Raw genomic sequence first — 21,611 nt, 5'->3', positions numbered from 1 at the left:
AGATCCAAATAACTTTCGCCCAGTGACCAACATCCCTTTACTGGCCAAGCTGACTGAGAAATGTGTGCAGAACCAACTGAGCCAACACATCACCAAATTCTCCTTGCTAGACGAATGTCAATCGGGATTCAGAGCAGGGCACAGCTCGGAAACAGCGATTCTCCATATTATTGATGACGCGCTACAGGCCCTTGACCAAAATCAAGCATGCTTACTGATTCTCCTAGACCTGTCATCGGCATTTGATACGGTAAATCATGAGGCATTACTAGCCAGGCTACGGGACAGGATGGGACTATCGGGAATTGTGCTGAATTGGTTCGAGTCCTTTTTACAGAACAGAACGCAGCGCTTCCTGGTTAACCAATCAACTTCACTTCCGTGCCCTATCTCAATTGGAGTCCCTCAAGGCTCGACATTATCCCCTGATCTGTTTAACCTATACGTCGAACCACTCACAGAAATTCTCCAAAAATCTCAAATATCTTATCACATGTATGCTGACGACACGCAAATATACTTAAAGATCGCATCCCTAAAAGATTTGGAATTAATGAATGAGACACTAAAAATGGCACTTCAATGGTTAACCACAAACCACCTGAAGCTGAATGCACATAAAACAGAGTTCTTACTAATTTCTCCACCAAGGAGCCATACAGAAATAAAGGATTGGACGAAAGTCGTGACTGCGCTAAACTGCACCCCAACCCTTGTCAACTCAGCTAAATCTCTAGGAATCACCCTAGACGAGAATCTAGACATGAAAGCCCACATTAACTCAATGGCGAAAAGTGCCCGCTTTCACTTGAACTACTTAAGAAAATTGAAACCATACATCACAGAGTCTGACCTCAAAGCGGCAATCCAATCCTTAGTTATCTCGAGGATTGAATATGGTTGCACTACCTTGGCTGGATTACCAAAAACGTCCACAGCACCACTGAAAGCCTGCCTTAACACTGCGGCAAGACTTATCACCGGAACCAGGAAATATGATCATATATCCCCGCACCTGAAAGTATTAAACTGGCTACCGTATGAAGCAAGAATCCAAATGAAGATAGCATGCATCACTCACAAAGCATTACACGAGAACACCCCAAGATATCTAGCCAAGAAAATTCAGTTGTCCGGTGGCAACAGACCAGCTAGGAGTGCTAAGGAGTTGCTTCTACGGCCAGCCTTCTTCCGAAAGAAAAAAACCTATGACAGAGCGTTCTCAGGAGCTGCCCCCAGAATTTGGAACTCACTCCCTCCAAACATCAGGAAGATCCAGAATCTAGTAACATTCAAGCGGGAAGTGAAGAGCCTGCTGATGAATAGATACATTACTTAGAACACTGTTCATGGTTCGGATTTACTACTGCCTAGTACTGATCATGTACGCCATTAGAAAGGGAGACATAGGCAATTCTATAATGGAATACGTATCCTATGATATGAGAACAACCGAAAGGCCATTAGTAATGGTTACTTTGAGTGAACAGGAGAACAGCATCTTTCATGAACATATACCGAGCTACCTCATATCTGTTATATATACATGCTTTTGTTAGTAATTTTGTCATAGCATATTTATGTACGCTAACGTTCACAGGTGTTACGAATATATATATCATCTACCTCACAGCGGTTGCTCGCTAGCTGTTTATATATATGTTAACACTTTTCCTCTCTCATGTTAAGCGCTCTGATACCCACGGGTCTTGTTCGCGCTATACAAAACTTTATAATAAATAATAAATAAATAAATAAATAAACAAGGCTACCTGTTCCCATAGGCCAGAATGGGCTGCTGGATTATTACACTCTATAATCGCAGTAGACTCAGGGAAAATGGTAGAAAGTCAAGTTTAGTATGCCTGAACTCAGAATAATAAAATACTTCTTTTAGTAAAGTTTATTTTAATATCCTGTGTTTGCAAATGCTACTTTTAGAAAGTTAGCATTTGCTTGCCTAACCATCTTGGCCCGCCTCTGCTCTTATGTGTATTTGCTGTCTGGGTTGTGTGAGTGACAGGGCTGGGGAAAGTCAGGTGGTGAATAGAAAGATTACGCCAGGATGGGTGGGGGGAGTGCCCCTTGACTCAGAATAGATCTGTGCTCTGTCACCTCAATGCCGGCTCCGCCCCCTGGAGAGCGTCTGACGACTCTGCCCTACACCTTGTAAGGAGGGAGGAGAAGACCGTCAACAGAGTACTCCCGGATTGTACTTGTCTTCACAATGCTGGCTCCACCTCCTGCGGAGCGTCTACTCTGCGGGGCCTGCCCTGCTCACTGAAAGGAAAAACCAGACTTCACAAAACAAAGTACTCAAGAGCTGAGATGGACTATGCAAAGGCCCCCCTGGCCGGGAAAGACAAAAGAAACGGTGTAAAAAAAGAGGAGCTCCGCTCCTACCAAATCAGATCCTGTTTTGACCACGACGAACCTCTGCCTGACTAGAAGGACCAAGATAAGCTGAAGGAAGAAAACCTGTTCCTGACCTTGGGGACTGGCCTGCAGTGGTGCCTTGCTGAAAACGGAGAGGAAAAGACCAGAGAGGACTTTGAAGACTTGTGCCTGAAACAATCTCCAAGGGCTTGATCTCGAGCTTGCCCCCTGAACTGAACCCCAGGACCAGTGGGTTCAATTCTGCCTGTGCCCATCTGCTGCTGGGCCCTTAAATTCTCTTCCCTCGCCGGAGTTGTGACTCGGGTGCCTTCGCCCTCCTAAGGTCGTGACAGCTCGGAGCCTGGTCGCCCCGCCGCAGAGAGCCTCGCTCAAGCTTGAGTCGCTCTCCGCATCATTGCTGGGAAACCCGCTCTCCTGACACCTCACCTGCTACGGAGTGCGTTGTGCGCCTCACATCTCCTCCCGCCGGAATCTGCACGGAGCGCATCTGATAGCCCCGGACGATCCTTACGTCAATAAGTACCTGACTGTCTCGCTTTGCCCTCCTGCATTCTAAGGCCCGTGCCGCACCTCAAGAAGGTCTGCTGTACATTGGTACCGGAGGCCCGGTGCTGCACCTGTCTGCCCGAGAACGCGACCACCCACACATATCCACAGGTACGACCCGGCGTACTAAAAAGAAGTACGTCCCGCAGGCCTGAACGGCACCTCGCCCCGTGAGTTGCTCCAGACCCCACCGTACCGCTCACCCGCCTCGCACCTCGAGGGGGCTTCGAGCCGGATAAATCCTCGGAGAACCGCCGGCCTCGTCCCGGGTCCGGCCTCACCAGAGGCCGCGCCTGAAACGCCTCGTACACCCGCAACAAGGCACACTTGAGCTCGATCCCGAGTTCACATCGGATCCAGGGTCCGCAACGTTTGTTTTCCCTGTGGTCCATCATTCCCCAATGGGTCACTTCACCAGCGCGAAGCGCGCATCGAACCACAGCGTACCTTGCTGACAAGAACCCTAAGAACTATTCCTTATTTAAATCTGGTGGCCTCAATCGCTAAACGTTATATGGTCTTGTATTAATCCTGCATATGAAGTATATCTTTTACATAAAGTCTACGTATTTTTGATACAACCTTACAACTGGTGTCCGTCTGTGGTGGGTCAGTGGGTTTACTGTATGTGATCATAAATACTTAACTATCGCCCTGAAGATTAGCCATGTCTGCTCGCGCCACACTACCTAGAGGGTGAGCAAGGGTTATTTCTAAGGAGTAGTTCTCTTACCCTGACTAGAGGAGAGGGTCCCTGTTTGTCACAAGTGCATACCTGTGCCAACCAGAGACCCCCGAGTCTAACAGAATCCTACCTCCTTTCAGTGAGCTAGAAGATCCCGCGACCGCCTCACCCCGGTGGAGAACATGGATCGACCGCCTCAACAACTATTTCGTCACAACCAGAGAGACCGACGAGGCGGTGAAAAGGTCTTTGCTGCTTTACTCTGCAGGAGATGAGATCTTCAAACTCTTCAAGCATCTGCCCAACAAAGGAGCAGCAGATAACTACGATGCAGCGGTGACAGCGCTGAATGGTCACTTCGACCCGCAACTGAACCCTGATCTTGAGGTCTTCAAGCTCGGACAAGCCCGCCAAAGAGAGGGTGAATCGATGGACATGTTCTACACACGACTCCGGGAACTAGCCAGCACGTGCACTAATGAAGACCAGCCAAAAGAAATCAGGAGACAACTAATTTAAGGATGCTGCGACAAGACCTTCCGAGACCTTATACTTAGAAAACCGAGGATTACACTGGAGGACATATTAATACTAGCCATGTTACACGACCTGTCTGTGGCTCGAGCAAATTAAATGGACCAAGCCCTAACCAAGTCCCAAGGGAAACCGGACTCCATCAAAACGGAGCGAGCCGATGCAGTGAAGACTAGAGGAGACACGTTCAAAGGACTGAGAGGAAACTCATCCAGATCAAGGTGTGTATACTGCGGCCACGATCCACATTCTGCCAAGGACTGCCCCGCCCAAGGGAAGACCTGCGCCAACTGTGGGATTCCGAATCACTTTGCGTCCGTCTGTAAGAGGCTCAACAAGACCAGGGACTTCCGAGGACAGAAACCCCCAAGGCGAGCCGTTCGACAACTATCGGTAGCTGACACTGCCCGATCGACCATTCCCAGAGGAGACCCGCGAGGCACCTGCCAACCGTTCAAGACTCTTCAGAGGAAGACGATGAGGAGGTATATGTAGTCTCCTTCGCAAAGAAACTCAAACAATGGCGCCGATCACAACCTACATGCATAGTCCAGGTCGCGGAGACCGAAGTGAAAGCAGTCATTGACACGGGAGCGACCGTGAACGTCGTGGGCCTACAATAATTCCGAAGCACTACGCCCTCGTCCTCCCATGGTGCCATCCAAAACCCAAATATACGCGTATGGAGCTGACACGCCCCTGCCGCTAAAAGGGAAAATCTCTGTACCCATCAAAGCAGACGACCTGGTGGTAATGGCGACAATTCACGTCATCGACAGGGAGGCCACCCTCCTGAGCAGCCACACTGCTGAAGACCTAAAACGAATTGCCTTTGCCAGACGGATCAGAACATACCAGGTGGAAGAGCTCCTCTGGCAATTCCCCGAGCTGTTGAAAGGCCTTCGGTGCATCACATGTGAACCCATCAAGCTCCATATTGATAAATCAGTCGCCCCTGCCACCCTGTGGCACCGAAGAATCCCATTCTTCCTGCGACCACTCGTAGAAAAAGAGCTGGAAGCCCTGGAAGAACAAGGGGTCATCAAAAAAGTATCCGGACCAACCCCGTGGGTATCCCCAATGGTCATCGCAGAAAAGCCCAAGCAGCCAGGAGACATCCGCCTATGTATCTACATGCGATTGCCTAAAAGAGCAATCAAGAGGGAGCGCCATATAACGTCAACAATGGACGATATCATAGCGGATGTCAACGGCTCCAAATGGGTTGCAAAGATTGACTTAAACGCAGGTTACCACCAACTGCCCCTGTCTGAAGAGAAACGATTCATCACCACCTTCAGCACCCACCTCGGACTCAGGAGGTACAAATGGCTGAACTTTGGGATATCCTCGGCGGCCGAAGTATTCCAAAACACCATACCGGAGCTGCTGTACGGACTACCAGGAGTGTTGAACGTGAGTGACGATATCCTCATTAACTCCGCGACAGCCGCCAACCATCACAAACACCTCCGGGACACGCTAAAATGCCTCAGCGCGCATGGAGCCACTCTGCACAAGGACAAGTGCCAGTTTTTCCAGCCATCCCTCGAATTCTTTGGCTATGTCTTTAATCAGGAGGGCATACAGGTAGACCTGAGGAAGTCACAAGCCATCAAATACACCCCTGCACTGACGACACCGATGGAAGTGCGGAGCTTCCTGGGAATGGCCACCTACTGCGGGCGGTTCATTCCGGGTTTGGCCACCCAAAGTGAACCACTACGAGCCCTCACGAAGGTAGACGCAACCTGGCACTGGGGCCCAAAGGAGGAAGAAGCGTTCCAAGGGATAAAGAATGCCCTTCTGGGAGAAGCCACACTAGCCTACTTCAACCCAGCGAAGCGAACAGAAATGCTGGTGGACGCAAGTCCGGTAGGACTCGGGGCAGTGTTGGCTCAAGAGCGTGAGCCAGGACAATGGGCCGCTGTGGCGTTCGCCAGCAAGGCCCTGACCTCTACTGAAGCAAGGTATGCCCAGATTGAGCGCGAGACGCTCGCCATCAAGTGGGCCTGTAACCATTTTAATTTGTATCTCCGGGTGCCCGTTCACCATGGTTACTGATCATCAACCTCTGGTCCCCCTCTTCAAAGGGACAGCCCCACATCCACCCCCACGCATCGAATGCTGGGCAGTTCAATTGCAACCATATGAAATGGACGTAGTGTATCGCCCAGGGTCCAAGAACCCGAGCGATTTTCTTTCAAGACACCCCGCTCAGTTGGAGAAACACGATAGAGGATGAGGACGGCGAAGAGTTTACTCAGTGGGTAGCTCTCACCTCATGCCCCCAGAGGATGTCCCTAGAGGACGTAAAAGAAGCAGCCGCTACCGATGCCGCCTATACCAAGACACTATGCGCCATGCAAGAAGGCTCATGGACAAACTATCTTCGCCAGTCCAACTCATGGACCCCAGGGGATCAGGAAACCCTAACGAAAATGTGGCGAGCCCGCCATTAACTAAGTGCCACAGGAGAGGGCATCCTACTGAGAGGACCCCGGCTAGTCATCCCTCAGAGCCTCAAGCAACGGGCAGTCCAACTAGCCCACGGGGGACACCAAGGAACCACCAAGATGAAGGCACGGATGCGGGAAAAGGTCTGGTTCCCAGAACTTGAAGACATGGTGGAAGAATATGTCAGCAGACAAGCGGGCCCGAGAAGCCTCTCCCAGTCATCGCTGAGGAGGCCTGCACCGTCCCGTGGTCCAAAATAAGCGTGGACTTTGGGAGTTTCCCGGGGGGGGGAAACACGCACTCGTCATCATAGACTCCTACTCTAAATATCCCGTGGTAGAACCTATCCCATCGACCGCATTCAACCATGTTGGGCCAGTGTTGGAAAAAGTGTTTTGCCATGTTTGGCTTCCCTCAAGAGGTAAGCAGTGACAATGGTACCCCGTTCCAAGAAGCCGATTTTGCCACTTTCCTCCAACAACGAGACACATCGCATTGTCGCATCACCCCGCAATGGCCCCAGGCCAACAGGGACGTTGAGCGCTTTATGCGCACTCTGAACAAGATGTTGCGCATAGCAGTCGCAGACCAGGTGGATCCGGAGCAAAAACTGTATGAGTTCTTGAGAGAATACCGAAGTACCCCTCACTGTATGACTCAACGGAGCTCATGGGCACTCATGCTCCACGGCCCAAGCTGTGACCTACTCCCCTCCTGACCAGGGGGTCTTCCCCTCCACTGGATTTCGAAGAAGTACAAAGGCGGAGAGTGCGACAAAACCAAGAAGCAAGCGCTCGATGCCGCGCCACCCCAAGGAGGCTCAACCAGGGAGCGACAGTCATCCTGCGGAGTCGATGCCAGGGAGGAAAGTTCCAAACACACTACGAACCAGGCACATGGACCGTCACCGCGAACCGTGGCACCATGGTAACCGCCTAAAAAGGGGCAGAAGAAGTATCCCGAAACACCTCGTGTTTCAAAGAGGTCCCGCCAGAAAAACGCAGGGAGACCTCAAACAACCACGCAAACCCCATGATCACGGCGATCCCCGAAGAAGGAACAGAAGAATATGTGAGGTCCCTGAAGTAAGCCATTCCCCGCCAGACGGAGCTGACTCCAAGAGCCCAAGCCTGAACAGCGCGGGAAGGTGTAACTGGCACCCAAAGGTACAGTCTGAGGCCGAACCCCCAACCGAGCCAGCGGTTGAGGGACTATGCATGCTGACGAGGCCCGCGACCCACTGGCTGAGGCTCACGCAAGTACCATGTGTCCATGTGGTGGACTGAGAGACATTTGTGGACTGTTGTGATTTTGTTCAAAACAACTGTTTAATGAAAAGAACTGGTGGTCTAGTTGTTCATGCACCCATGACATCCGCAGGCCAGGCGTGGCCTGCGGGGAATTCATAAATGGGTGACGGCTGCTAGTGGTACGTCACTTCCGAGCATACCAGCAGTGTGGCCTCATTGTGTATGCAAAGCGCTTCTGCCCCCGTGCTAGGCCCTGCACCCTGCCGGGACCACGAACTGTCCCGAAGCCGCGACACCACAGTAAGCAATGGACGGATTACAAGCCCCAATGTAATGCTTGTAATCCAAAGTATGCTTCGCAACAAACATCAGTGCATTCTATGTCTAGAAGACTTGATCTAGAGACAGCACACACAATACACAGAGTTATCAACATGTCAAAGGCCATTTTCTCAGTGTTTTCATTGCTACATTGCATTCTGGGGCTCATTAGATGCCTACATCTGTGCTGAGCCATCATGGGACCCACCAGCAGCACTGGGGATGGGTACCACATGGGAATGGGCTGTGATGTGGCTTGCCTCGAAATGGCAGATTGTAATCTCAGGGGAAGGCAGCGAGGGGGTCGCACTCCAGAGAGGCAAAGTTGCAGACACAGGAAAGATGCTGTCCTCCCTCTCAAGGAGCTCGAAAGAGCTGGAAAGAATTTAATTCAAAGCCTGACAGAGAAGCCATGGCATTTGTTTTCAATTCAGAAGGAATGAGTGCACGGCCTGAACAATTCATTCGAAGTTCCTGGCAAGGGGAGGATAACTCATCTCAGCTGGCTGTGTCGAATAACAGAAACTGCGTAAAACCCAGGGCATCCATCTGGCCGCCAGCGTCTGTGTGCACATCTCCCCAGATTCCTTACTCTTCAAGCTCAGACCAGCTCCTTGCACTGTATTGAAATGGACTTTGTGCAAAACAATATGACTATTGCCGTATGTTGGCTCACTGCCCGACTTTGCATAATTTTGGCCTGTCTTGCTCAAGATATTACTATTTACAGATGTTTTTGAAGTGTTTTTAAAAAAAATCACCATCATTTTGCCTTCAATAGGCACAATTTTACGTCTTCCACATTCTTTAATGTGTGTTGTCAGTGATGTGGGCTGCATAAGGAGCAGCAGAGAATGTAGCAAAGTAGTAAATGAAAGCAGAACACTATATGGATTCATTATCGGTGAGAGCCATCCTACAGTGCCATACGTGTGCCATGCTAGTAAATACCCTTTGTCTTCAATGTGTCCTGTAACAACAGAGGAGTGTGTGTGTGCGTTCATATATGTCTTAGAAATAAAGGCTCGCACATAGTTGACTATGAGCCATACCTTGGGCTTTATTACAAATGGGATCAAGGATACAAGAAGGCCTCGCTGTTATGAAAGTCAGCCTAGTACAACAATGGGCACACACACATATTACACTGCCAGCGATGGTGCCAGTGCAGTTGTCATTAGATAGGTTTCCATAAAAAAAGGCTATTTTTGATTTTTTTTTAACTTGTGGTCATTTGACAATATTAAAAACAAGCATTTGCAATGCAATCGGTCTCGCCTTTGGGACCTTATATGTATTTGGCTATGCCGCACATTAGCCTGGGTGCTGAAACATTTACTGTTCATGGACGGAAAGTAAGCACCAAACTGCATGACAATCCAGGTATGGGAAAATATGGAGAGAAATATTGCCTTTCAGCAGGAAATGGTATAGTCCAAAGCTCTGTTTTTAATATAAAATCAGGGCCTTCGGTGGTCATATCACTGAAAAAATATTATTGTCTACGGGGGCTAGTGGAAGACAATTTCTATGGACTGGAATCTAGAGAATGCTAAAGTGATTCTGGTATTTCACTGACCTCTGCTGGTCGTTTTCTATCAAGAAAGTTAAATAGAGGCAGTTGCTAGAAAAATGAAAAGAAGAAAGTCCCTCTGCAGAAAGCAAGACAGTTAAATAGAGGAGGCTGAACAAGCAGAAAGCAATTCTGGTATTTTACTGACCTCTACTGGTCGTTTTCAATCAAAATAGAGGCAGTTGAACAGAAAAATAGTCCCTAAGCGGAAGCAGACAAGTCCTAGGGCTGATCTCTAGAGCCCACAAAGTACATACACATGTAAGTATATACTAAAGTATATACAAGAGGTCTTGAATGCTCAACCTACAAAAAACTAGAGCCACTGTTGGTTCTTCATGGTAAGTTTTGAGCAGATCTGTCATGCTGGAGCCAAAAAAAAGAGGTGCCAGAAAAAAGCCAGTTCTCATTTTAATACCCATTGAATTCATTGCTCCTCAATGCAGAAAAACAGAAAATTGCAATAACATCGAATTTGGCATGAATGTAGAACTTTACTCAGAAAGTATGTTTTTTTTTGTTTGGTGTACTTCTAATCAGTAGTTTCAAGAGATTAGCGTTTAAAAACATGGTCAATTTGAGCATGAAGTGGTTACATTTTAGAAATATCTGGACCATTAATATGTGGGTTCTCTGGACATGTGACTCATATTCAGATTGAACCTACCATGATCACCAGGCCCATGTAAGGGTCCCCAAAGCGACCTCCGGCAATACTAATATTTATTGAAAAAATTATCCTATGCTTGATTCTCGAATTGCGGACCCTCTTTGGTTCCAGACTCGCAAACTAAATACATTGTTTTGGACAACACACTATTTATTCCAATAAATAATAAAAAGCAAAATATAACTTCACAACAACACATACTCAAAGCAATATATGGTATGACTTTCATAATTATATCTATTCAAGTGGTAAGGGTTAGACATATGTAAAGTTAACCCTTTATCTGTAAAATGATTGTTATGGATGGCCGAGGGGACATCACTTTGCTTTTTGTGTGGAGCGAGGGGCATGTGCACTCCTCCAAAGTCTTCCTTGGGCCCCAGGGAACACATCTACCAGGTCCATTTTATTTTATACTGGGAGAGGGGCACACAGCCCATCTACATGAGCCTTCCTGAGGGCCCAAGGAACCCATTCACAAGGTTCACTTTATTTAATATTGGGAGGGGGCATGTTCCCCCTACATGAACATTAATAGGGGACCCCTCCCATGGGTTGCTTTTTTTAAAAATGGGATGGTTACGTAGCTCAGCTCTTTGAACCTTATTAGACCCCGGCAACCCCATTCCTGGGGGTTTCTATGAAGCCCAGGGGACCCCATTCCCCAGGACCTTTTTTCTTTAAAAAATCGAGAAGGGCTTGCATGGTCCCCATCACTAAGATCAGCTCCGGGGGCCCATCCCCCAGAGTCAAATCGCAGTGTCAAAGAGACCCTATTCAATCAATCACTCAATCAATCAATCAGGGGTTGATGAAGCGTGCTACTCACCCGTGAAGGTCTCAAGGCCCTTGGGGGGGAGTGCAGCTCCGGATCAGCTGTAGAGCCAGGTATTGAGGCCCTTCCTGAAGGTGTGCAGGGTAGGGGAGCATCTGATGATGATGGGGAGCTCGTTCCAGGCCTTGGCCGCGATGTGGGAGAAGACTCATCCCCCTGCTCTGGTTCTGCAATTGCATGGTGTTTCTGATAGGGCGAGGTCGGCGGAGCGGAGGTTTCTTTTGGGTATGTGGAAAGATAATCTTTTGTTGAGGTATTTGGGTCCGATGTTGTGGAGGGATATGTAGGCGTGGGTGAGCAGCTTGAAAGTTATTCTCCTCTCGACGGGGAGCCAGTGGAGTTCTCGTAGGTGTTGGGTCATGTGCTCATGTCATGGGGTTTTGAGGATGAGTCTGGAGTTTGTGAAGAAGGGATTTGTTGATTCCAGCATAGAGGGGGTTGCCGTAGTCCAGTCTGCTGGTTATGAGTGCATGGGTGATGATTTTTCTAGCTTCAGGGGGGATCCACTTGAATGTCTTGCAGAGGATGTGGAGGGAGTTGAAGCAAGCGGAGGTGACTGCGTTGATCTGGCGGGTCATGGTGAGGTAGGAGTCTAGGATGATGCAGAGGTTCTGGGCGTGGTCAGTCGGGGTGTGAGGGTTTCTGAGAGGGGAGGGCCACCAGGTGTTATTGTCCGAAGTGGATGGGGCAGGTCCAAGTATGAGGACCTTTGTCTTCTCTGAGTTGAGTTTTAGGCAGCTGCTGTTCATCCACACTGCGATGTCCTTTTTCCTTCCTGGAAGCTGAGTCTGGTATCTTCAGGGTTCTAAGTGAGGGAGAGGATGAGCTGTGTGTCGACGGCATAGGATACTATACTGAGCCCATGTTGTCTGACGATGGCGGCAAAGGGGGGCCATGTAAATGTTGAAGAGCGTGGGGCTGAGTGATGATCCTTGGGGGTACTCCGCAGTTGATCTCTGTAGGTTCCGAGAGGAAGGGTGGGAGTCTAATCCTTTGGGATCTACCAGCGAGAAAGGAGTGGATCCAGTCGAGGGCGGTGCCATGTATGCCGGCATTGTGGAGTCTGGCTGCAAGAGTACGGTGGGAGACGGTGTTGAAGGCTGTGGAGAGGTCTTGCAGGATGAGGGTGGCGGTATGGCCCTGGTCGAGTCGCATGCGGATGTCATCGGTGGCAGCAAGGAGGGTGGTCTTGGTGCTGTGGTTGCTGCGGAATCCAGACTGGGAGGGATCGAGGATGGCGTTCTCTTCGATGAAGATGGTCAGCTGGGCATTGACAAATTTCTCTGTGATTTTGGCTGTGCAGGGAAGGAGAGAGATAGGCTGGTAGTTTGTCAGGTCCATCAGGTCCACCGAGGGTTTATTGAGAAGGGGCTTGACCTCAGCCGGTTTCCAGTCATCGAGAAAGATGCCGGATTTGAAGGAGGCGTTGATGGTGGGCCATAGTTCGGGTGTTATGGTGGCGGCAGGTCTGTGGTAGATGTGTGGTGGGTAGGGGTCCGTGGGGGCTCCTGTGTGAGTGTTCTTCATGGTTGTGGTGGTGTCTTCGGTGGTGGCTGGGGTCCAGGTGGTGGAGGTGGGATGGCTTTCATCACTGGGGGTGGGGTGGTTTCAGGAGTCTGTTTGCTGAAGTTGTCATTGAGGGCCTTGATTTTCAGGTGGAAGTAGGAGCCGACCTTGTTGCAGAGGTCCTGGGATGGTGTGATGTCTGTGGCTTCTCTTGGGGGGGTCGGGTGAACTGCTGTATGACGTTGAAGAGGTCCTTTGTGTTACTGGCGTTGGTGTGTATTTTGTTCTGGGTGAAGGTCCTCTTAGCGGTTCTTATGCATTGGTGGTATTCAGTCATGGAGTTCTTGTAGGTCTTCAGGTCTCCGGTCCCCTGGAGGTAGGTTCCTTTTCACTCACTCCTTAGTATTCAACACAACTTGCTCCCACATAGGCGGGAGCAGTGAAAAATGTTGCTGCCGCCCTGGTCCCTTGCTCACTTTGCCACTGGATTCATGCAAGCCGGGCTGAAGACAGCTGGAATGCCAGAAACCGGTCCTCGGAAGCTTGTTTCCGGTCCAGGGAAGACATGGCTTGGCAGTTCGGGCTGCACTGTTCCCATGAGGCACAGGGTCAGACTGATTTGCATATAGCCATGTCTGAACTGGGGTGGCAGTGTGGGCTAAAGAACGGTGATGGATTAAACCCAGATCTTTTGACTGGGTGTGAGTGTTTGATTGATTCAGATGCTCCGTCCATCACCACCCCCTTTTGTACCGCTTTTGGCCGCCATAAGTGTGGCAGGGTATGCTCAGACGTGAGTCCCTTGCTCACTTTGCCACTGGATTCAAGCAAGCCGGGCTGAAGACGGCTGGAATGCCAGACACCAGTCCTCGGAAGCTTGTTTCCGGTCCAGGGAAGACATGGCTTGGCAGTTCGGGCTGGACTGTTCCCATGAGGCACAGGGTCAGACTGATTAGCATATAGCCATGTCTGAACTGGGGTGGCAGAGTGGGCTAAAGAACAGTGATGGATTAAACCCAGATCTTTTGACTGGGTGTGAGTGTTTGATTGATTCAGATGCTCCGTCCATCACCACCCCCTTTTGTACTGCTTTTGGCCGCCATAAGTGTGGCAGGGTATGCTCAGACGTGAGTCCCTTGCTCACGTTGCCACTGGATTCAAGCAAGCCGGGCTGAAGACGGCTGGAATGCCAGAAACCGGTCCTCGGAAGCTTGTTTCCGGTCCAGGGAAGACATGGCTTGGCAGTTCGGGCTGGACTGTTCCCATGAGGCACAGGGTCAGACTGATTTGCATATAGCCATTTTCGAACTGGGGTGGCAGAGTGGGCTAAAAAACGGTGATGGATTAAACCCAGATCTTTTGACTGGGTGTGAGTGTTTGATTGATTCAGATGCTCCGTCCATCTCCACCCCCTTTTGTACCGCTTTTGGCCGCCATAAGTGTGGCAGGGTATGCTCAGACGTGAGTCCCTTGCTCACTTTGCCACTGGATTCAAGCAAGCCGGGCTGAAGACGGCTGGAATGCCAGAAACCGGTCCTCGGAAGCTTGTTTCCGGTCCAGGGAAGACATGGCTTGGCAGTTCGGGCTGGACCGTTCCCATGAGGCACAGGGTCAGACTGATTTGCATATAGCCATGTCTGAACTGGGGTGGCAGAGTGGGCTAAAGAACGGTGATGGATTAAACCCAGATCTTTTGACTGGGTGTGAGTGTTTGATTGATTCAGATGCTCCGTCCATCACCACCCCCTTTTGTACCGCCGCCCTGGTTGGAGCTAAATAAAGGAGCCAGCCACTGTAATTGGTGCTGGCGGGAGCTTACGGGGCAGCAAAAACCTTAGGCCTCCCCCTATGACTCCCAACAAGTGACACATTGTGGGTGTACCCGGTGGGCATCAGGTTACCCACCAACAATAGAAGTGGTAGGCCTCTGCAAGGAAAGTCGGGGGGGCTGAACGGGACCTGGACTACCCCACAGCTTAAAAAGAAAATTGAGTTGTGGGTACCCTGGGTGGGCACCCAGACACCAACTTAACATAAACGTGCTGGCTCCCACCGCTAGCTGGAGGCCGCCAGGGTCTTGAGACTCTCCCTGTGGCCCCTAATATTAAAAAATAGTGTGGCTGCCAAACATTATTTTAGTGTTTTGGGGGGCTGAAAGGAGTGCAGCAACACCCCAGCAAGAGTAAGAAAACATCTGTAAGTTTCTGGGTCCAGGAGAGCTTGTCATATCGTTTAAAGCACTCTTAGCTGGGGTTGTATGCTCTTCAGCTGGAGTACAAGGCCTCCTTGCGGTGGATTCTATGGCTGCTTTTTGTGGCCTGAAAAATGTTATAAGAAAGACTGAAAGACATTCTGCAGTAATTTTTTTATGGAGTTTTATTTAAAAGATGTCAAGACAGCAACTTTTGGCAAACATTGCAATGTGCAAATTTGTAAAATATACATTTGATTAAAGTTATTGATGACTTTTTCACAAACAATAGGTCTGCTTTACATATGTTAATGTGCTGATCCCATGATATAACTAATAGACATGCTGACCCTTTGACAAAGTCAATGTCTGTCTTACTTAAACTGACACCCTTTATGTGTGTGCATCGCATAGTCACACGATCAGCTATGCATACCCTGCTGACAGGCACTGTGCCCCTACCCACGCTGCATGCAGACAAAGGCTGTGCACTGCAAGAGGTGTAGGGAGTTCATGGGGCTGGGTGCAGTGGCCAGACCTTTTGCCCAGCCCCATACCACACATGGTAATGAACATATTACTTTATTCTAAAAAAAACAGAGAAATTAATTGAAAAAAACAAAGATGAAAGTGAATTTATAGTTAGGTCCACTGGAATACTGCAATTCTGCAGACACAGCTTTTTTTGTGCATAATTATGGATTTGCCGCATTTGCCACATAATCCATTATCTGCTGCATCATCTGCTTTTGTTTAAACAAAAAATATTGTTTCTAGCTCAAATGGATCAAAAGTTACTAAAAACCTGGTGACGTGTTCATACATAATCGACGGCCCTTTACATAGATTAGGTGTCCATCTTGAATTTGCTTATTTCTGTAATTGGTTGTTAAACTGACACTAATGAGGTGAAATCTTTGCCCAGACAGTGTTACCATGTGTAGAAATGTCAAAATAATTAATTAATACTATCAAAACATGTGCTGCATTATGTTGCATAATATGCGTCTTCTTGCTGCATAATTTATTCAATTCTGCCTCATTACTTCAGTGAACATTGTTATAGTTAGGGATTGTAATTATAACTTACTTTAAATTAATAAACCTTGGAAATTCACTTAGAAAACAAAATCACTGAACTTCACCAGTCATAGTTATCTCAAGTAACTATAACTGGTGCCCTAAAGTAACTAAAACCTGCGCACTCACTATGCACTGCTAATTACTTCCCATGTTACATCAATTATGACAATGTTCCATGATATCATTGATGACATGACTGCAACATTTGAAGTGACATCATTGATGACAACAGTGTGCATGGCGGGAGCGGGAGTCATAGTTATAAGCTACAAGTTGAAGGTAAAAATAAAATTACTAAACATACCTCCTCATATACTTACCTAGACTTACCTTGGGATGTGAATGTTAGGATAATGTAGTGGATGCAATATTTTTACCATGTGATGTAACGCATGAAATATAGTGATGGTGTGTGAGTGATTGTGTTTCAGCTGCTACAACTACAGAACATCAGAAAACGCTGTGTGCTTTTGAGGGAATAAAGAACAAATAGACACAAAAATAAAGTAAAGAAAAGAGTAATACTTTCAGTCTGGAATCTTTTTTCTGTGAAATCTGCCGGAGGCACAGGCAAAGTACAAATAAAAGAACAAAGTAAATCTCTAGAATTGAAAAAAGATGCAATGGGTAATGGCTTAACAATCTTATAAATTGGACAGTAATGTATTTTTTTATTATGGGAAGTGTCATTAAGTAGAAAAAAGAGAACTAAACAGCATTAAGGACCATGCTTATTTTAGATTCCTGACGAAATCGCCAATTGCTTTGTTTGAAATCACACAGAGGTGAACATTTTTACTTTATATGCCATCAGGGCCGGACTGGCTGTAGCTGGCACCGAGCGTTTCCCCGGTGGCCGCTAAGGTGGGGGCCGATTTTGGGCTCCTGAGGGCCGTTTTTGTTACAGGGCCGTTTTTGCAGCATAGCTGCAAAATCGGCTCCCGTAACAAAATCGGCCACAACCGGCCCTGGCAAAGAGCTCTGCCACTCCCAGGGGGGGGGCGGCTGAGCTCTTTGCCAGGGGCAGTTTTGGTTCCCAGTCCGGCCCTGTATGCCATGGTATATTATTTAATGTTATTCTACCTAATTTATATTACATTGCATTAAGCATGTTATTTTAAATGTTTTTCTTTAGTGCATATCTACTATTAGAATGGTCTTGAGTTTGTTCATGGGGTTCTTCCCATGTGAAGTGGGTGTAATGTAGTCTCAAGTCTGATTAATATATTCATGTGAATTATGTATTGCATCCATTAGCATATCAGAGTGGACTTGAGTTTTGGAGTAGCACCATTGTTGCCACTTGGTTGCAAGATTGAGGCTGGGAGCATGACCCCACCCGAACCACTGACAAGGAACTGCAGGGCTCACTAATGCCCACAGACTGCTCTCATAGAGTGCAATGCTGGCTCTATGCTTTGATGTCGAGTAGAGAGCGTGGTTGCAGGTGAAAACGGAGATGGAAGATGCAAATATTGGTCAGGATAGATTGGTAGGGGAAGGCGACAAGTTGCCTTGTATTAACTTTTAATCATATTCGTACAAGAGTAGGAGGGAGATGTTGAGAATGGTGGAAAAAAATGGCTGGACACAGGTATCCATGTTGTACTTTTTAAATATTGGGATAGGGTGGGAAGAGTAGAATTTGAGGGTGGCGTGGGATGATGAAAGCATTCCAGGCATATTTTGTGTATTTTAGATAGAGAAGAGCATTGAAAATAGTGGTGGGGCTAGATAGTAGCATGCCAGGTTTATTCTGCGCATACTGCTCTCATGTCTCAACTTCCCCAGGCTCATTCATAGGATCAACCATGGAGGAGAAGAGGATTTGGAGGTGAACAGCATATAACATATATTGTAGAAAGTATAATGTCTATAATGCAGAGTTTTCGATTTGGGGGCTACCAGTGACATCACAGACAATTCGAGCTTCGTTCCTACTGTCTGCATATCATTGTTTGGGACCCCTTAGCAGAAATGTATTTATTTATTTATTTTTTGAGTTTTTAAAGCGCGACAGCTACCCAAAAAGGGTTTCCCGGCGCAAATCCACCACGTTATTGACAACAACTCATCCACCGCTGTAGCTGTGCCTTTCAATAATGTACATTGATATGGCACCCCTTTTGCAATGCGATCGATGTGTGCATAAAGTTTCAGATTCTTATACAACATAAAACAAAGGTGTTTAGCAAATTTAATGGTGGGTGAAATTAACTCTGTCACCTCAGCCTGCTTCTTCCACCTCAGGCGGATTCGCAAGATCAGCAGGTTTCTCACCAGAGAAGCCCTGATTCAAGTCATCATTGCACTCATCACCTCTAGGCTCGACTATGCCAACATGCTGTACGTGGGAATTCCTGCATGCCACCTCCACCGATTGCAGCTGGTGCAGAATCAGGCTGCCTGCCTGATTTTCCGCCAGCCTAAACATCAGCACGTCACTCCCCTCCTTCGTAGTCTGCACTGGCTCCCGGTCTCCAAACGCTGCACCTTCAAGCTGGCATGCTCAGCCTTTAAGGCCCTTTCGGATGCAGCCCCCGCTTTCATCTCTTCGGTCTTGACTCGCCACATTCCCCCTAGAGCTCTTCGCTCTGCATCTCTCAACCTCCTTGTGGTCCCCAAATTTAAACGAAAAAAGCACGGTGGTTTGAGCTTCTCTGTTCTGGCCCCCTCCACTTGGAACTCCCTGCCACCCCCACTTCGTCTATGCCCCAACTATGACAGCTTTCGCAGACTATTAAAAACCCTGCTCTTCCAATCCGCCTACGAATAACTCCCTCGCCCTGGATCACTGTACCTGTCAATGAGCGCCATGAAACCGTTGGTGAAAGTGCGCGGTATAAATAATTTTAATGTAATGTAATGTAATGTATTCCAGAAAATATGTGGATTCAACCAGAAATGCACACTTGCATAACACTTGCGTGGAGAAATCAATAAGAAATAGTTTTCAAAGGGTGCAAGATGGTCTGATCCATTCAAGGCTGGATGTTTTCAAGGAAAACAGAGTCCACCTGGTAGGCTATTTTTAATATAAAGCTACATTTCAAAGGAGAAAAAGTGGTGAGAGGTGTTGGAGTGTTTGAGCCAAGATCTGTGGGCCTCAAAGAACCCCTGGATGTTTTATTCCTTACCGAGACCTGGCTTATGTAGGACTCGGTGGCGATACCATGGCTGGCCCTACCTCTGGGATATGGGTTGCACAGCATTTGCAGAGGGGTTGGCAGAGGTATGGGCATTGCAGCCATTGCTAAGGAGATCTATAACTGTTCCCTTAGCAAGGAGAACATTACTGGCTGTGAAAGTGCCTTGTTTAAAATCACACTGAATGCCAATCTCACCATAACTGGCCTCCTTCTTTACCGCCCTCCGGGCCCTTCTAGTTCTTTCAGAGAAGACCTGTTGAACAAAGTCGCGCAATATGCGTGCAAGACAGCCAATTTCACCATTCTAGGGGACCTCAACCTCCATCTCCGCAGGTATGGACTGACCATTTCTTGGTCTCCTTTGTTCTGCGACTATCGGGAAAAGATGTTCAGGCCCGCCCAACTCCTGTCCCTAACCGCCCGTGGCATAAGCTTGACTCGGGCTGTCTCTCTGCATGGCTGTCTAGCCATAGGCCCCAGTTGCCGCCGGATATGGAGGCAGCAAACTCCTGCTTCAATGAGTGGGTAACGTCGGGCCTAGACAACTGCATCCCGGCTATGCTGGGAGGTAAATCCTGCAGGCCATCGTACCCTTGGTTTAGCGACTCACTAGTCACAGCAAAAAAAGGCTGCAAGCAGTTGGAGCACGCCTGGAGGCACTCTTATGACCAAGCGGCTAAAAGGGAATACTGAGCCGCCATTAAACAATATCACAAGCCTATTCAGCGAGCTAGAGCAGAGTTTGTGGCCAATAAAATCTTGACTAGTACCAATCCCGCCAAGACTATCTTCTCTGTGCTGAAGAGTATGAAGAGCGGAGGGGCTATGGGGACTTCATTTATCTCCTCTGATCAGCAGTGCAACGAGTTGGCCTGGTACTTTGTGAACAAAGTAGATAAGATTTACTTGGGTCTACCCACCCCAATCCTGTCCTGGGTGGTATTGGCTCGGGGGGCCTCGTGACCCATAGGGGTAAATGTCTTGGCTTCTTTTCCTCTGTTGTCAGAGATGGATTCGAGGCTTTCTGTTCAAAGATCAAATCGGGTTCGCCAGCAGATCCGCTGACTCCTGCTCACTTTCGCCAGTTTCACACTTCCCTCTCTCAACAGCGTTAGAATTTCAGCCACATCATCCTTTAACGCCGATGCAGAGGCTGTTCAACAATGAGGAATCCACAGCCTGTGTGGATCAACGATGATGATGTTCTGCACAGATCAGTGACAACATATTGCATTCACTTCTACGGAGCATGACAACATAATGTGAACCCTTTTATACGGCTCGGCAGTGACGCAGTAGACTCTCGAAGTTGACAAAAGCTCCATCCAAGGCATTTCTTCAGCAAGACCTGTCTGGGCCCTGTAGCCAGCCTGCCTCCATCGCGGTCTGTCTGAATGTCAAATTTGCATCGGTCCCTTGCAACCTCAAGGAACCTTTAAACAGCTAGTGACTTCTAAGTACTGTTTTCACATTTAATCTTAAAAAACATATCTCAACATCTACTTATTGGACATTTGTCATGTTGGTCTAGTTTTACTCAGATAAATATTCTTTATTTTTCTAAACCTTTGTGGAGTCTTTTTGTTGGTGTTTTCATTGAGTTGCTGTAATTTAAGTGTTGCACAAATACTTTACACATTGCCTCTTAAGTTAAACCTGACTGCTCTGTACCAAGCTACCAGAGGGTGAGCACAGGCACAGGTTAATTTAGGGTGTGTATCTGACTTTCCCTAACTAGGGTGTTGGTCCCTACTTGTACAGGGGGCAAATCTCTGCCAACCACAAACTCAATTTCTAACAGATACATCAACTGGAGAGATAACCTAATAACTGCAGAAAACAGTGCTGAAACTTGTCAGACAGATCAGTGGCCAAGGCAGGGGAGAAAAAGCGTGCACCATTGTTGCCATGTTGTGAAACCATCCAGCATGCTTGCAGAGATTGTGAAGTGAATTATGAAGCCAAGGAACAAGAAGTACATTCACCAACACTCCTGATTTAGGTAGAAGACTCATGCTTTTGTGAGTTACATGTAAAACAATGTTGGCTTTTGTCAGAGTAAAACTTCCTTCATCCAAGGATTCAACAAACCAACTCTGCTGCCAGCGAACTCCACCAGGATAACTATTCCATGTGCAGCACATTTCCATGTAGATGTGAATGCTTTAGCTGCCTGCACTCTCTATGTGATGTACGCTTATCCACCCGTACCCACCTCTTAATGTGTTTATGGTGGGCACCTGCAGTTATTTTAGGAGATTGAGCCTTATTTTGCACCAACAAACCATGGCCCAGAGCAATGGAGATCAACAGAAAGGGAAGAAAAAAGGAGATTAAGAGATAGGAAAACAATGATGAGGACAGAAAAGTAGTGGATGGAAAAATACTTGCAAGAATAAGATAAAGCCAAAACA

The sequence above is a fragment of the Lissotriton vulgaris genome, chromosome 4_1 (assembly GCF_964263255.1).
Source record: "Lissotriton vulgaris chromosome 4_1, aLisVul1.2, whole genome shotgun sequence".
Taxonomy (NCBI): Eukaryota; Metazoa; Chordata; class Amphibia; order Caudata; family Salamandridae; genus Lissotriton; species Lissotriton vulgaris.
The sequence above is the reverse complement of the archived record's forward strand: the minus strand, read 5'-3'. Positions refer to the sequence as shown.